General features: G+C 43.4%; 1 protein-coding gene across 3 annotated transcripts in view; it reads left to right on the top strand.

The window, feature by feature from the left end:
* Positions 1-18,717, top strand: part of LOC112235563 (RNA binding protein fox-1 homolog 3) — a 310,477-nt gene that overhangs the window by 30,688 nt on the left and 261,072 nt on the right. For all 3 annotated transcript variants that reach the window (XM_042327697.1, XM_042327698.1, XM_042327694.1), the window contains exon 2: positions 8,688-8,817. The gene's annotated coding sequence lies outside the window, so the exon portion shown is untranslated. The remainder of the gene's footprint in view (positions 1-8,687; positions 8,818-18,717) is intronic.

The raw sequence follows: 18,717 nt of genomic DNA, 5'->3' as shown, positions 1-18,717 counted from the left end.
GATTACACTTCATCACTTTAAAATCTCTTTGAAATCTACACAGCTTAATCTCGTATAAAGATGTCTTTGGACACTGTGTTAACTAACCTCTAGACGAGCTTCAATGCCATACAACTCTCCAACTGCTCTTAAACGCAGGGGAAACTAAATTAATGCTATTCAACCGATCCCTGCCCGCACCTGCTCGCCCGTCCAGCATCACTACTCTGGACGGCTCTGACTTAGAATACGTGGACAACTACAAATATCTAGGTGTCTGGTTAGGCAGTAAACTCTCCCTCCAGACTCACATTAAGCATCTCCAATCCAAACTTAAATCTAGAATTGGCTTCTTATATCGCAACAAAGCATCCTTCACTCATGCTGCCAAACATACCCTTGTAAAACTGACCATCCTACCGATCCTCGACTTCGGTGATGTCATCTATAAAATAGCCTCCAACACTCTACTCAACAAACTGGATGCAGTCTTTCACAGTGCCATCCATTTTGTCACCAAAGCCCCATATACTACCCACCATTGCGACCTGTACGCTCTCGTTGGTTGGCCCTCACTTCATACTCGTCGCCAAACTCACTGGCTCCAAGTTATCTACAAGTCTCTGTTAGGTAAAGCCCCGCTTTATCTCAGCTCACTGGTCACCATAGCAGCACCCACTCGTAGCATGCGCTCCAGCAGGTATATCTCACTGGTCACCCCCAAAGCCAATTCCTCCTTTGGTCGTCTGTCCTTCCAGTTCTCTGCTGCCAATGACTGGAACGAACTGCAAAAATCTCTGAAGTTGGAGACTCATATCTCCCTCACTAGCTTTAAGCACCAGCTGTCAGAGCAGCTCACAGATCACTGCACCTGTACATAGCCCATCTGTAAACAGCCCATCTATCTACCTACCTCATCTCCATACTGTATTTATTTATTTATCTTGCTCCTTTGCACCCCAGTATCTCTACTTGCAGATTCATCTTCTGCCGATCTACCATTCCAGTGTTTAATTGCTATATTGTAATTACTTCGCCAACATGGCCTATTTATTTCCTTAACTTACATCATTTGCACTCACTGTACATAGACTTTTTGTCTTTTTGTTCTGCTGTATTATTGACTATGTTTTGTTTATTCCATGTGTAACTCTGTGTTGTTGTATGTGTCAAATTGCTACGCTTTATCTTGGCCAGGTCGCAGTTGCAAATGAGAACTTGTTCTCAACTAGCCTACCTGGTTAAATAAAGGTTAAATAAAATAAATAGAAAATAAATATACACTGACTGCTGGAAAAGCCCTAGAAGACCAAAGTGTGAATAAAGCGATCAGAAGGATAAAAGTGAGTGAGAGAAACTGAGAGAAAAAAAGAGTACATGTGGTGAAGGGCGTATGATAGAGGTCAAGCCCAGCCTCATGTGCACCTGGTCCCCCTAGCGAGGCCATTTGCTGTCACCTCCACTGCTGCTCTCCACCACCAAGACACCCCTCTCTGCATTCAATCCATTCAGGAAACGCTGTGCCCTTCCCACCAACAACCTGATGTTTAATTCATTCTCCAACACCCGGAGGACTCTCATAACAAAAACAGGAAAAAGGGAGGAGAGAAAAAGAAAGAGGAAAAAAGAAATTAGAAAAAGACTGAAACGTCAGATTTGAAATTCCCATTTGTGGACGTGAATGGAATGAGGGGCCCAACACAGAACAAAAGAGAATACGTTATTTGATGGGGACAAAGGACAAAGAGGAGAAAACAAACAAATCAAGAACTCCTCCACCCCACCGCCAACCCTCCTCTCCTTCGCCTCTTTTGTTTGACTCAAGGTTTGTGGATGGGGCCTGGAGATGCCTGCGGGGGGTGGGGGGTTGCTTTGCTCGGCACCTCTCAACGTGCTCTCTCTTAATCAGAGGTTGATTAAGCACACTTTGAGAAGCATGGATTATGGGGCTCCCCTCGGACCAAGCTAAATTGGTCGGAAGGGAAGGAAGGCAGAGCGTGTATCGCAGCCAGGGGAACTTTTGATGTGTCAGTCAGTGCGTCTGGCATGGTTTGCTTTTATTGACCTCCCCAGCCTTGATTTGTGACAGATCCCCCGGTGCTGGGGTGAGAAAGGAAGGGAGGGTGGGGTGGGGAAGGTTAAAAAAGATTGAGCTGCTGTGCAAGAAAAGAATCCCCCAAATTCTGCTGACCCAATGGAATGGTCCCAAGCGTAGCACGGCGTGCACTGCATAAAAACCATTAACAAAGCATCAGCAGCCGAGCAAAACGATTGGCTTGATTGGTACTAAAGACATTTCCCACCGAGCCTCTACATTTTGAATCAGAGAGCACAATGTAAACAGCAGGTTTCACTCACAGATATTGTCTCTCATCTACCGTTAATGTGTTGAAGAAAGTGCCTTTGCATAGGTTTCAACGTCCGTACCCATTTCTAGACAGCGTGTGTCGTTTATGGATTCATGGATACTAATAGTATGATGCTTTCTTCCCGTGTGCTGTGCTCTGACTGGTTTGTAACCCCTTCAGAAAGGGTAGGCATTATTCATGTTGTGCTGGTAGCAGCACTGTTAATGTAATGAGTCAGGTTGTTAATGTGATCTCGCCTCAGACACAAAGGGTCAACCTGAGACCCTGGCTGGTGCAGACAGAGGCCTCTGCGCCCTACATAACAACGATGGGACGTGTCATAGCTGATTTATATTGCCCTTGAACCTGCCAATAGTAAGACCTTGTGGGCTTGCCTTTAAAAGAAGCCTGCAAAAGAGAGCATTGGCAGCCAGGGAGATAACATGAACGCTGTGTTCCCACCTATTGAAAGCCTGGCGCGGTACAGCTGAAGGCTTTTAAAGGCACCCATGTAATTTAAATGTGTCATTTCTCTCACACAGCACAGCACAGCGCTGGGATGCATTGATATCAGATAGCCCTGAGATGAATCTGACTTGACCTGTGAACATCAGAGTCGATAGCTTCTGCATCGCTACACAGGCATGAGAGGAATCAGCAATGGGTTCTAGGAGATAGGCATCGACACAAATTCAACTAGGCACAACACACCATTTTCGAAAGCATACTATAGGTACAGAACATATAGATTTAATAATAAAGAGATACGCATTGTCATTTCAAACTGTCAAGTCTCTCCACACAAGATGTCAACCAGTCTGCTTATCATTTTGCCACCATTTTATTTACATCACAGAATATAGCTGCACAAACACCCTATCCATCCCTGAACACAACGCCATGGTAACTGGAGGAGGGAGATGCACTGTGTTTTTTTGAAGCAGCCTTATTAACTCAACCCACTTGCCCATGTAATTAAAGTGTGCTTACAGTGCAGCTAATATTCACGATGTAACCTGCGAAGGCACACAGTAATTATGTGGGGCGTGACTGACAGAGATCAGGCAAAACAAACAAAGCGGGCCAGCCATCAGTCAAGTCAGTGTTGGGCCGGGTTAATAAGGATGCTCCTGCAGCTCCGTTAGATGAAGTCTGGGACTCATTCCTAGCTAATCCAATTACAGTTTGATTTTAAGGAGCTTTTTTACAACGTCACTGTCACAGACCATTTAAAATAGTCCCACTCCAGACCTTTATGAAGCTATCCTAAGTGGACAGTCACTGTCACAGACCATTTAAAATAGTCCCACTCCAGACCTTTATGAAGCTATCCTAAGTGGACAGTCACTGTCACAGACCATTTAAAATAGCCCCACTCCAGACCTTTATGAAGCTATCCTAAGTGGACAGTCACTGTCACAGACCATTTAAAATAGCCCCACTCCAGACCTTTATGAAGCTATCCTAAGTGGACAGTCACTGTCACAGACCATTTAAAATAGTCCCACTCCAGACCTTTATGAAGCTATCCTAAGGGGACAGTCACTGTCACAGACCATTTAAAATAGTCCCACTCCAGACCTTTATGAAGCTATCCTAAGTGGACAGTCACTGTCACAGACCATTTAAAATAGTCCCACTCCAGACCTTTATGAAGCTATCCTAAGTGGACAGTCACTGTCACAGACCATTTAAAATAGTCCCACTCCAGACCTTTATGAAGCTATCCTAAGTGGACAGTCACTGTCACAGACCATTTAAAATAGTCCCACTCCAGACCTTTATGAAGCTATCCTAAGTGGACAGTCACTGTCACAGACCATTTAAAATAGTCCCACTCCAGACCTTTATGAAGCTATCCTAAGTGGACAGTCACTGTCACAGACCATTTAAAATAGTCCCACTCCAGACCTTTATGAAGCTATCCTAAGTGGACAGTCACTGTCACAGACCATTTAAAATAGTCCCACTCCAGACCTTTATGAAGCTATCCTAAGGGGACAGTCACTGTCACAGACCATTTAAAATAGTCCCACTCCAGACCTTTATGAAGCTATCCTAAGTGGACAGTCACTGTCACAGACCATTTAAAATAGTCCCACTCCAGACCTTTATGAAGCTATCCTAAGTGGACAGTCACTGTCACAGACCATTTAAAATAGTCCCACTCCAGACCTTTATGAAGCTATCCTAAGTGGACAGTCACTGTCACAGACCATTTAAAATAGTCCCACTCCAGACCTTTATGAAGCTATCCTAAGTGGACAGTCACTGTCACAGACCATTTAAAATAGTCCCACTCCAGACCTTTATGAAGCTATCCTAAGTGGACAGTCACTGTCACAGACCATTTAAAATAGTCCCACTCCAGACCTTTATGAAGCTATCCTAAGTGGACAGTCACTGTCACAGACCATTTAAAATAGTCCCACTCCAGACCTTTATGAAGCTATCCTAAGTGGACAGTCACTGTCACAGACCATTTAAAATAGTCCCACTCCAGACCTTTATGAAGCTATCCTAAGTGGACAGTCACTGTCACAGACCATTTAAAATAGTCCCACTCCAGACCTTTATGAAGCTATCCTAAGTGGACAGTCACTGTCACAGACCATTTAAAATAGTCCCACTCCAGACCTTTATGAAGCTATCCTAAGGGGACAGTCACTGTCACAGACCATTTAAAATAGTCCCACTCCAGACCTTTATGAAGCTATCCTAAGGGGACAGTCACTGTCACAGACCATTTAAAATAGTCCCACTCCAGACCTTTATGAAGCTATCCTAAGTGGACAGTCACTGTCACAGACCATTTAAAATAGTCCCACCAGACCTTTAAAGCTATCCTAAGTCAGTCACAGACCATTTAAAATAGTCCCACTCCAGACCTTTATGAAGCTATCCTAAGTGGACAGTCACTGTCACAGACCATTTAAAATAGTCCCACTCCAGACCTTTATGAAGCTATCCTAAGTGGACAGTCACTGTCACAGACCATTTAAAATAGTCCCACTCCAGACCTTTATGAAGCTATCCTAAGTGGACAGTCACTGTCACAGACCATTTAAAATAGTCCCACTCCAGACCTTTATGAAGCTATCCTAAGGGGACAGTCACTGTCACAGACCATTTAAAATAGTCCCACTCCAGACCTTTATGAAGCTATCCTAAGTGGACAGTCACTGTCACAGACCATTTAAAATAGTCCCACTCCAGACCTTTATGAAGCTATCCTAAGTGGACAGTCACTGTCACAGACCATTTAAAATAGTCCCACTCCAGACCTTTATGAAGCTATCCTAAGTGGACAGTCACTGTCACAGACCATTTAAAATAGTCCCACTCCAGACCTTTATGAAGCTATCCTAAGTGGACAGTCACTGTCACAGACCATTTAAAATAGTCCCACTCCAGACCTTTATGAAGCTATCCTAAGTGGACAGTCACTGTCACAGACCATTTAAAATAGTCCCACTCCAGACCTTTATGAAGCTATCCTAAGTGGACAGTCACTGTCACAGACCATTTAAAATAGTCCCACCAGACCTTTATGAAGCTATCCTAAGTGGACAGTCACTGTCACAGACCATTTAAAATAGTCCCACTCCAGACCTTTATGAAGCTATCCTAAGTGGACAGTCACTGTCACAGACCATTTAAAATAGTCCCACTCCAGACCTTTATGAAGCTATCCTAAGGGGACAGTCACTGTCACAGACCATTTAAAATAGTCCCACTCCAGACCTTTATGAAGCTATCCTAAGTGGACAGTCACTGTCACAGACCATTTAAAATAGTCCCACTCCAGACCTTTATGAAGCTATCCTAAGTGGACAGTCACTGTCACAGACCATTTAAAATAGTCCCACTCCAGACCTTTATGAAGCTATCCTAAGTGGACAGTCACTGTCACAGACCATTTAAAATAGTCCCACTCCGGACCTTTATGAAGCTATCCTAAGGGGACAGTCACTGTCACAGACCATTTAAAATAGTCCCACTCCAGACCTTTATGAAGCTATCCTAAGTGGACAGTCACTGTCACAGACCATTTAAAATAGTCCCACTCCAGACCTTTATGAAGCTATCCTAAGTGGACAGTCACTGTCACAGACCATTTAAAATAGTCCCACTCCAGACCTTTATGAAGCTATCCTAAGTGGACAGTCACTGTCACAGACCATTTAAAATAGTCCCACTCCGGACCTTTATGAAGCTATCCTAAGTGGACAGTCACTGTCACAGACCATTTAAAATAGTCCCACTCCAGACCTTTATGAAGCTATCCTAAGTGGACAGTCACTGTCACAGACCATTTAAAATAGTCCCACTCCGGACCTTTATGAAGCTATCCTGTGGACAGTATTAACAAGGTAAAGAAAGTCCTTCACGAGAACTCAACGAAACCTTGAGAGGAACCAGACTCATTGACATGGGCAAATACCAAATTAGAGGACATTTGACTTGTCTGGCCAGTGCAAATTGTGACTATATTAGAGTTGGATGGGTACAGTCCAGCTCTCTCTGTCCCGGGGTCTGGGAGGCAGACAGGACAGATCTGGGTTTATTGGGAGAATCCCACATGTAGTGGAGTGGACCTGTGATCGATTGGGATCTGAAGTGGCTTAGCTGTGCCTCTGTGTGTCAATAGCGTCACCTTCTCACTCACCTCTCTGATAAACCGTAGGCTCCTGCTCCACATATACCCCAGGCTGTGGACACAAACTGTCTGTATGCTGAGCCATCCCTGAGTCATCCCAGTCTCTAAATGCACCAAATGCAGGAGTCCAGACTCTGAGGGGTTAAGTGTTGAATTGAGGAGACATTAGAATGCACTTCACAGCACCCTGGCACGGTAGATTGAAACAAGGATTTAATTGGCTCCATATCAGGGTTAGATAGTGCCGTTGTTGACTTTTGACAGAAAAACAAGGTGACTGATATTACGGTGATAAGCAAAAATCCCAACTCAATCACATCAATAAGTTTCTAAGGCGTGTACAGGTGGCTCACCTTTCAACCATTGACAGTGGCGCTCGCTGAAAAGATAGGCATCAGAGGTTGTGTCTTGTGTCTGCATTGGCACATGTTTATTGCTGTGTGTGTGCATGTCAATTTCTCTGACAATCATCACAGTGCAGTTGTTTCAACATGATCTTGGCACAGAGGTCATGGGATTCAAAGGCATACATTTCAGTTGCTCTAGTTCCTGCTTCCTCACAGAGCATTACAGGAAGCCCCATCAAAAGGGTCACCTTTGAGCAGTGCTTTATGGGTATTTGTTTCATTGGCGACTGTATTACTTCACCCATACACTATAACTGTGAAAGCTGTTAGGATGTAATTCCACACACATGTATCTATGAAATTGTACTCGTTGAGGTATATATATTTTTTTAAACAATTGTTTATCTATTTTGTTTAAGAGGACCAATTTCTAAGGGATTTGGCCTAACAATGGAAGGCCTAAACACTTAGTGGCAGCAGGACATGTGCATTACAGGTGAACCCCTTTCTTTGTGTGGCGAAACCTCAGACTGGGTGAACACACTGGTGTTGACACTGTCTCTCTTTGTCTAAGCCCATTATCTTGTGCCCCGCAGTTTGCTTCATTCATTCCAAAATGCCACTCTTCGCATATGAGAGCATATCAGTCTCCATGGAAACTCATTTTACCAATACTTTGTCGGCACCAAATGACCCTGCTCTCATACTTACCATCACAGCTCTTTTCATGGAGGTGGCCTGTTTTCATTTGGAGATGAAACATTTTAAGGCAAATGTAGCCCCCCCCGCTGGCTTGCTAGCTGTGATACTGAATTCAGAGGTGGAGCATGTAGAAAGGCCAATGTGATGTATTCATAACCATTTCCAGAGGTTTTCAGAAAGAATGCTCACTGAACTGTTTCTATTGAGGACATTTTGTTGGTCACATACCTTCCATTCAATCTGTCAGATGGCTTGATTTACAAATAATCGTCTGTTAAAGTGTTATTTGTTTGGACATGTGGAATCTCACTGTACTCTAATCACATATCTAACTTTAATATCATAGCCATAACCACCTCAGCAAGTTACCTCACTGCTGAAAATGCTTAACATACTCAGTGCACATTGCCAAATTTCCAATGTTTTTCATAAGTGAGTTTTTTACATTTTAATGACTGACAACCACAGATGGCAGTAGCACAGTGCACGGACATAATATATACATCTGTATGCTCTATTTTTACGCTACTATCCTTAGCTATTTCTGTAGTTATGTATTGACCAGGATCAGTTTCAGGAAGTATTGGCTGTGGATCAATGAGGCCACAGGATTCTCTTTGGAATATTTACACTTGTGTCTTTCTCTGCAAGGCCCACAGATAATTGGTTGAAGGGAGAGTCCAGGAAGGTCAGCCAAGAAAGCAGCCATAGGTGCCAGCGTGAAATCTACAGCAACTACAATTACTTCAACAGTGAGCCGCTGGAACAAGGTGAATGACAGGTAGGAAATAATTCATATGAATTACCTGCTGTATTATGAATAACCACCTGCTGAGAGGACATCACACGGTCAGTTATAAGCCAAATTGGTTTTCAATAGTCCTTTTTTTTGTCATTTGTTGGCAATTACCCTAGTTCTCGTGATAATATAGTCACAAATGAACCTCCGAGAACATTTCTTCCTTATGGCTTTTTGGGAGGGACAAGGTTGAAGTTGGCATGCAAGTGATCACACAATTATAGTTTGGTTACTACTCTGTCCTCTGCTATTTTTACTTATTCTATTGAAGCTGATGCTTACCTTTTTCCAAGCCAGCTCTCTCATGTTAATAATTCATTATAAAAACATACAGTATATAGCTTACGTTTTACACTTGACTAAGACACACACTACTACTGTAAGTTATTCTAGAAGAAATCCACCCATCCCAGAGATCACTTATCACATTCCGTTTTTCGGGCGGTAAATATCTGACCTTGCAGTGCAGAGACATAAAGTCTGTCACTCAAACAATTATGACTTCTTTGCTTCCCTCTGGATATCATTCTCGAGAGGAGACTCAAGCAGTCTGAGTACTTAAACCTGGTGAGTCAGTGCTCCTAGTGGAGTGGTTGTCTCTCCCCATCTCCAAATCCTAGACTGGTTGCCTCAGGATACAGAGGATGGGGAGAAAAAGCCTAATTGGTGCTGAATGAAGTGTGGACCATTAATGGATGGCAATAATAGTTGAGATTTTACGACTCCCTCCACATTAGGCCTTTAAGAGAGTTTCACCTGTAGAAAAGGACACCTCGTCCTTTCTGCTATCTCTTCCTGTCAAGGTGTTACAGTGTATGATAAAGGACAAGAGGGAGGAAACCTCTGATAAGGCCATGACAAACAGCAACACCTGATGTAAAGCTGTGGTGTATGTATTACCCAGATAGTTGGAAGCTGAACAGTATCATTCATGAAGGACAACCTATTCCAAGCCGTTTATAATTCCTTTGTGGTTGCTATGACTGCCAGTGGTGAACAGCAGGGGTGGAACATGGAATGGCTAGCTGGTGTAATGTAGTCACATATGTGGTCTCACGTCCCCTTGCACGGTGTTGACCACAACATTCGGTGCTTTCAGACCTTTTCTACTGGAAAATGATGAAGGCTCCACACTGTTTGCATTTCAGTTGATGAGGAAATGTCAGAGCATTTCAAAGATGGCTTCTGTTTACCCATGTCTAATAACCCTCAGCATAGGAAAGCCTTTGAAACACTTACCATGTCCAGAGACATTGCATGATTGTGTTGGAATCTAGAAGAGAAAAGGAGGATTTAAGAAAGTAGAATACTTTGATGAATGTGTTCTGTGTTATAAAACAATTTGGGAAACATCTTTGGTGCAACACTAGATGACATAAAAGGGTCTCAGAGCTACAGTAAAAATTCTATAGTAGCTAGAAACTAAATGGTGAAAACACTTTTAACAGTAGGGAATCAACGCAACACATGGACCTAAGGAATTGTTCATTCAACAAAGGTAAAAACTGTCATTATAATACAATATTATTTCAAAGTCTAGGGTTAAATTATTTAATTGCAATTTCTCGCTTGATAAATACTCTCTTCTAAGTCCAGATGTGACCAATTTGCGACAGACAAGGCACATTTGCTTGGGAGTGTAATATTTAACTAGAAGTCCTTTTAAATCAGAGGATCCAAGTATTTTCACCTCATTTGATCAATGTATTTCATTTGAATCCTATCATTTCTCATGCACCACCATTCACAGTGAAATTTTCACTCTATGGTAATTTTTCTGTGTGAACTAGAGATCAGAGATGGTTGATTGTGGAGGGCCCTTGTCCAGACATATTTCACAGTGTCCTCTGAAGGAGTAACTCCAGCACCCTGTACGGTGACTTCTCATTATACTTCAACTTCATGTTATTAACTTCCTGTTAATGCAGGATGGATAGCAGCAGTGGCACCCCGAGGGCCCTGGCTAATGTCTCCTGTAGTATGTCTAGTGCCACAAGCCTATATATCTCACTTCTCAATTAGAAATATCTGGAAAGGGAAATTAACATAGGCTGCATCATAAAAGGCCTGACAACAGAGCTGATACAATTACAATAGAGTGATTAAAAAATATGAAAAAGGTGATGTATTACATTGATCATAAATGCATTCCCAATTAATTTAATTGAAGAGTACGCTATAATGTTGTAGTTAAAATATGTCCTATTAGTGTTTGGCTCATGCATGCATAAGAATGAATTATTGAATAATTGTTAGTGTATTTCAACAGTGGCAAGGCTGTGAAGGATGATGTATCTTCTTCAGTGGCTGTCCAGAGATAGGGCTTAATTACAGTGGATTGCCTTATCTCCTCGCTTTAATCCGCTTTTTGGAGTCTCCCCCGCCCGCTCACACCATCTAGTCGATATCATCAGACTGCTGGCACAGCCACAGAGAGAAAGTGATCCCCATTTCTCTGTCACATTAAGGGTCATTCATGGAGTCTCCGCCTCAGCCCTGACTTAGAGCACGATGTGGAATAGCTAAGAAGAATGGTCTGTATAGAATATGACCCTCATATATCAGGTCAGAGCTCCCTGGCACATACACACTAGTATACTCTTTGTCAACGGATTAGACTTCAACAATGTGTTACTATAACGCTATCAGAAAATTGTCTCAGTTCTTTGCCAAAAGCAATTTTTATGGACATAACCTCCACTAGCTGTGATGTTTTAAAGGTGTGTTCTTATTCGGATGCTTTCCAGCAGTGCTTTACTTCCATATTGCCAAAAAGGGTTTGTCAGTTGGATTAGGACTATGATTAAAGAGGCAATGTTGTTGAAATTGCTCCGTTTCCTTCATTTACATTTAATTCAATCAGTCCATTGAGACAGCGTGGGGTGAAACGTCTAAATTCTGTACACCGAATACAACATGCCAACTGCTGATCTTGTAGTGATGGTAATAGCACTGTCAAGTTTGACAATTCCGAGAAAGCAATACTGTTATTCCCCATATTCATTTTTCAAAATCTAATTGTACTTTCATTTCTTCACCAACACAGAGCTGTCAAGCTGAACATGTAATTCAATGAGCGTCAGCCGTTGGCTTGATAATTTCTTCATTTTATTTTTAATGGTGCATATACCATTCAAAATGACTTTTTGAATTTGAGGATACGTTTGAGGATACGTAAATCATTTGGTGCTTCTATTGGACTTGACTGTGGTGTGCAGTAATCTGAGGCTGTGTCCAGGCTATATTCATCCAGTGTTATGTATGCCAGTGTTGTGTAGTCTCCCTAAAGGCTTGGGGGAGAGGGGAACATTTGATCGGATAGTGATGTGTACTGAGACTATGGCCCTCTTTATTCATAGTTGCGGCCGAAATGGGCTGTCAAAATGGAGGAAATTGAAACCAGTCAATATTGCACATCTCAGGCTGCTGAGGCATTGTGAGAGCACCCTATCTTAAATTGCCAACAGCAGTCAAAGCCAGAGCAGATATCAACACAAGGGCACACACATGCATTTACACACACACACACACACACACACACACACACACACACACACACACACACACACACACACACACACACACACACACACACACACACACACACACATAAAGCCCTCCCCCAATGCCAAATGCCTCATATCTGTTGGAACCACAGAGAATGGCATCTGAAAAACATGCTTAAGCCAAGGTCGTTCCTTCCTATGTTAGAAAGAAACAGCAAACTAATGCCTGCATCTGTCTGGCAGTCATCAAGTCCCTTGGACCAATCACTCTGTGAGAGCGGAGATCATTTTAATGAGAGGAGGTGAGTAGTGGTTTCTCCTCTCAGCTTTCAGCCCTCAGTGGAGCACTATGAAAAGAGCTTTCCAGGCAAACAGTTTGCTGTTCTCAGGATTTGGAGAGACCTTTTTAATCCCCACCACCTTGTTAAATAGCGGGATTTGAAGTCTGTTTCTTAATCAAGTCTCAGTACAAATAGGATCATCTCCCGTCTTTCTCAGCCTTTCCCTGTGCGGAGTGGGAATTATAGGTGTTCTAGTGGTACTCGTGTTGGTTGTTTTATCTGAGACATTTGAACAACACTTCAGCTGTTCCAAGCAGGCGGCGGTACACTACAGTAATTTTCATCAGCTCGCTTGTTCAGGTAATGTTCCTCCAGGAACACTGATCTCAGGGCTTATCTTGTTAAGAGCCCCCCTGCCATCTTAAAGAAATGACTGGCTGGTGGAGACTGGGCCCAGCTTTTAGGAACATTATTGGGGATGGGAGAATGACACTAATTAGACTCATTGATGTGTTTAAAAATCAAGCTCGGTACATTCGCTTGTTTGAATTTGCTTGTTTGAATCAAAAGCTGGATTGGTGCTCAATTGCAGAGTATGAAGTATAATCTTCTAGTTTGAAATGACATAGAGAATCAACAAAAATGTGTCATAATATTAGGTATATTGAAAACACTTTGGATGGAATTTTATCATGACACAATGCATTTCAAAGCACACAATAGGGAGCAGCTTCTGAGATGGGTAGGCACAATGTGGTGTACACCTCCAATACAGTGTAGACATGAGACAAAACAGTAGAGTGAAGAGGAAGCACTCCCCAATCCACATCAACGGGGCCGCAGTGGAGTGGGTCAAGAGCTTCAAAGGTTCCTTGGCATGCACATCACTGATGACCTGAAATGGTGCCACGCAGTTGAAGAAATTCTGCATGCCCCCTAAGACCCTAACAAACTTCTATAGATGCACCATTGAGAGCATTCTGTCAGGCTGCATCACCGCCTGGTACGGCAACTGTAACGCCCGCAACCGCTTTACCAAGGGCACGCTGCCTGCCCTCCAGGACCTTTATAGCACTCAGTGTCAAAGGAAGGTCAAGAAGATCAGCAAGGACCTCAGCCACCCGAGACACGGTCTGTTTACTATGCTACCATCTAGCAGACAGAGACGGTACAGGTGCATCAGAGCTGGGACCAAGACGCTGAGAAACACTGACGTCTTTCTATCACAAGGCCATCAGACTGTTGAACAGCCATCACTAGCCAGCTACCTGCCCGGTACTCAGCTCTGATCCTTGAGACTAATGCCCCATGTATGTACAGTCCATTCAGAAAGTATTCAGACCCCTTGACTTTTTCCATATTCTAAAATGGATAAAATAGTTTTTTCCTCATCAATCTACCCCCTAATGACAAAGCAAAACCAGGTTTTGCAAATGTTTGCAAAAAAACTGAAATATCACATTTACATAAGCATTCAGACCCTTTACTTAGTACATTGTTGAAGCACCTTTGGCAGCAATTACAGCCTCGAGTCTACTTGGGTATATTGCTACAAGCTTTGCACACCTGTATTTGGGGAGTTTCTCCCATTCTTCTCTGCAGATCCTCTCAAGCTCTGTCAGGTTGGATGTGGAGCGTCGCTGCACAGCAATTTTCAGGTCTCTCCAGATATGTTAGATCGGGTTCAAGTCTGGGCCACTCAAGGAAGTTCAGAGACTTGTCCCAAAGCCACTTCTGCATTGTCTTGTCTGTGTGCTTAGGGTCATTGTCCTGTTGGAGGGTACATTTTTGCCCTAGTCTGAGGTCCTGAGCGCTCTGGAGCAGGTTTTCATCAAGGATCTCACTGTACTTTGCTCCATTTCCCTTTCCCTCGATCCTGACTAGTCTCCCAGTCCTTGCCGCTGAAAAACATCCCCACATTCACAGTAGGGATGGTGCCAGGTTTCCTCCAGAAGTGACGCTTGGCATTCAGGCCAAAGAGTTCAATCTTGATTTTATCAGACCAGAGAATCTTGTTTCTCATGGTCTCAGAGTCCTTTAGGTGCCTTTTGGTAAACTCCAAGCGGGCTGTCATGCGCCTTTTATTGAGGAGTGGCTTCCGTCTGGCCACTCTACCATAGAGGCCTGATTGATATAGTGCTGCAGAGATGGCTGTCCTTCTGGAAAGTTCTCCTATCTCTATAGAGGAACTCTGAAGCTCTGTCCCGATTGGTCAGATTGGCCGGGGGCTTTAGCAAGAGTCTTGGTGGTTTCAATCTTTTTATATTTAAGAATGATAGAGCGAAACTTCAGTATAGGGACAAAGTGTAGTCGCAATTCAACGACTCAGACACGAGACGTATGTTGCAGGGTCTACAGGTAATCATGGACTACAAAAAGAAAACCAGTCACGTCACAAACACTGACGTCTTGCTTCCAGACAAACAAAACACCTTCTTTGCCCGCTTTGAGGATAATACAGTGCCACCGACGCGGCCCGCTACCAAGGACTGCACCCCCTTCTCCATGGCCAACGTGAGTAAGACATTTAAAACGTGTTAACCCTCGCAAGGCTGACGGCCCAGACAGCATCCCTAGCCGCATCCTCAGAGCATGTGCAGACCAGCTGGCTGGTGTGTTTACTGTTTACGGACATATTCTCTCCCTATCCCAGTCTGCTGTCCCCACATGCTTCAAGATGGCCACTATTGTTCCTGTACCCAAGAAGGCAAAGGTAACTGAACTGAATGACTATCGCCCCGTAGCACTCACTTCTATCATCATGATGTGCTTTGAGAGACTAGTCAAGGATCATATCACCTCCACCTTACCTGTCACCCTAGACCCACTCCAATTTGCCTACTGTCCCAATAGGTCCACAGATGATGGAATCGCCTACACACTGCACACTGTCCTATCCCATCTGGACAAGAGGAATACCTTTGTAAGAATGTTGTTCATTGACTATAGCTCAGCATTCAACACCATAGTACCCTCCAAGCTCATCATTAAGCTTGAGGCCCTGGGTCTTAAACCCGCCCTGTGCGTTTGGGTCCTGAACTCCCTGACGGGCCGCCCAAGGTGGTGAAGGTAGGAAACAACATCTCCACTTCGCTGATCCTCAACACTGGGGCCCGACAAGGGTGCATGCTCAGCCCCCTCCCGTACTCCCTGTTCATCCATGACTGCGTGGCCATGCACACCCCCAATTTGATCATCAAGTTTGCAGACGAAACAACAGTAGTAGGCTTGATCACCAACAATGACAAGACAGCCTATATGGAGGAGGTGAGGGCACTCAGAGTGTGGTGTCAGGAAAACAACCTCTCACTTAACGTCAAAAAAACAAAGGAGATGATCGTGGACTTCAGGAAACAGCAGAGGGAGCACCTCCTTATCCACATCGATGGGACAGCAGTGGAGAAGGTGGAAAGTTTCAAGTTCCTCGGTGTACACATCATGGACAAACTGAAATTGTCCACCCACACAGACAGTGTGGTGAAGAAGGCACAACAGCACCTCTTCAACCTTGGGAGGCTGAAGAAATTTGGCTTGTCACCTATAACCCTCACAAAGTTTTACTTGAGAGCATCCTGTCAGGCTGTATCACTGCCTGGTACAGCAACTGCACCGCCCACAACCGCAGGGCACTCCAGAGGGTGATCACCTCGGGAAAACTACCTGACCTCCAGGACACCTACAGCACCCGATGTCACAGGAAGGCCAAAAAGATGATCATGGACAACAACCACCCGAGCCGCTGCATGTTCACCCCGCTACCCCGCTACCCGCTACTGTTGGAATTATTAGAGGCACAAGCATTTCGCTACACTCGCAATACCATCTGCTAACCATATGTATGTGATTAATAACATTTGATTTGATTTGGAGGCCACTGTATTCTTGGGGACCTTCAATGCTGCATACATTTTTTGGTACCCTTCCCCAGATCTGTGCCTCGACACAATCCTGTCTCTGAGCTTTACGGACAATTCCTTCGACCTCATGGCTTGGTCTTTGCTCTGACATGCACTGTCAACTGTGGGACCTTATATAGACAGGTGTGGGCCTTGCCAAGTCATGTCCAATCAATTGAATTTACCACAGGTGGACTCCAATCAAGTTGTAGAAACATTTCAAGGATGATCAAAATGGAAACATGATGCACCTGAACTCAATTTCGAGTCTCATAGCAAAGGGTATAAGTGAATACTTATGTAAATAAGGTATTTCTGTTATTTGCTAAAATGTATAAAAACTGTTTTTGCTTTGGTATTGTGTGTAGATTGAAGAGGTATTTTAAAAATGTAATACATTTTAGAAAAAGTCTGTTACATAACAAAATATGGAAAAGGGGAAGGGGTCTGAATACTTTCCGAAGGCACTTTAGATTCATTGTATATACAGTATATACTGTATTGTGGACATAGTTCATCCCAATATACCTACTACTGTACATTCCATTTTCCTTCCAAATGATACACTGTCTACACAGCACCAATGTTCCCTCGGCTGTATACCTCCTCCAGGACTGCCACGCAGACGCAAGAGTTTAACATCACTGAGTTCGCCCCATTACTTTGCACTATATAGATCAATGTTTTTATGTGACCTAATCAACATTATATCAGCCCCTTTTCAATGCAACAAACCAAAACAAATCTAACTTTGCAAGATTGAGTCTGTGATTTTCTTGTAGGCAGAACAGGAACGCAACGGAGTAGAATTCTATTGGCTGAGGTAGCCCATGAGCGTTCTTTCAATCACCCCTGAGTGAATGTGCTTTTCAGATGGGTTTAGATCAGCAGAGCCATGTGTGTGCACGTGTTGATATTCTTTGCTAGTTAGCAAGTTATTAGCCCAGTTATAGATACGTATAGGTCAGCAATGGGAAGTTACTGCTTTCTACAAGAGCACAAAACATGTAGGCTACATTTCTTTGAAATCAGTCAGATAAAAAGCTTATGTATTAATTAAAGGTGCAGAGTTGTATTTTGAGACAGTCTTGAATATGTAAATAAGCCAATAGGCAGAGGGGTAGCCTACATTGTCTATTTCTCTGTATGGTAATAATAATACATTTTATTTTTAAAGTGGTTTCTTGCATCATACGACACAATACAATGCAATTTACAGTCACCAATTTGGCCCATGGTGTTACAGAGCAAGTAAAATATAATTAATTAATGTCAAGCCCTTCATAATATAAAAACATTTTTAAAAGTCTCATGCAATGTTGGTCTGCATTGAACACCACATATAGGCTGATTTAGGCTGTATCACAGAAATGTGAAAATGTTATGGGATTTGCTCCATTGTTTTTTTTGGTAGGTCTACAGTATGCTCAAATAGCCACAATAGCCTATTGGCTACTGTCTAAGACTGTAAGGGTACATCCTCAGTGTTCACTGTAAACAAGTGCCAGAAGCTGCACAAAATTCTCACAACGTTCAAGTTTCCTCTCATAAGACCTCAAATTTACTGCTTGCCCAACAAAGGAAACATTGCAAACCACGTATTTATGTTGTGGATTCTGACACATGCTCACTGAAATAGATCTACTCTGGATTGTCATTTCTTGTTTGTTTGTTTGTTTCTTGATTATTTGTGTATTTGTATTGTATTTGCTAGACGTTCTACTGCGCTGTTGGAGCTAGAAACAAAGCATTTCGATGCACCTGTTATAACACCTGCAATTCTGTGTACCCGACCAATAAAGTTTGATTTGATTTTAATTTGTTTATGCTAGGTGGACATGCTATCTGGCTGGCTGGCGGGCACAGGCAGGGTCCCTTCTGCTTAAGATGCAGTGGAGCCTCTATGGGTTAGGAGGGCCAGCTCTATCAATCTGCTCCCCTACGGCCCCCACGTTCCCCAGCGCGGTTAATCACCGCTACTAATTAGAACTAATTACTCATGGCTGCCCTGGAGAGCCCCCCTTGCAAGCTCACGCTGATCTCAAGGTCCTCCATTGGCACCCCGCTGCTTGGTATTCCTCAGGTAAGGAAGGAGACGGAGGTGGAGCCGCAGGGTCGCTCCCTGATCCTCACTTTTTGTGTGAAAATACAACACATCCCCAGTGATTATAGTGATAGCTGAGATATTGTAGAAGGCTA

The sequence above is a fragment of the Oncorhynchus tshawytscha genome, linkage group LG09, assembly GCF_018296145.1.
Source record: "Oncorhynchus tshawytscha isolate Ot180627B linkage group LG09, Otsh_v2.0, whole genome shotgun sequence".
NCBI classification, from domain to species: domain Eukaryota; kingdom Metazoa; phylum Chordata; class Actinopteri; order Salmoniformes; family Salmonidae; genus Oncorhynchus; species Oncorhynchus tshawytscha.
This window is presented reverse-complemented; position numbering and strand designations above follow the sequence as displayed.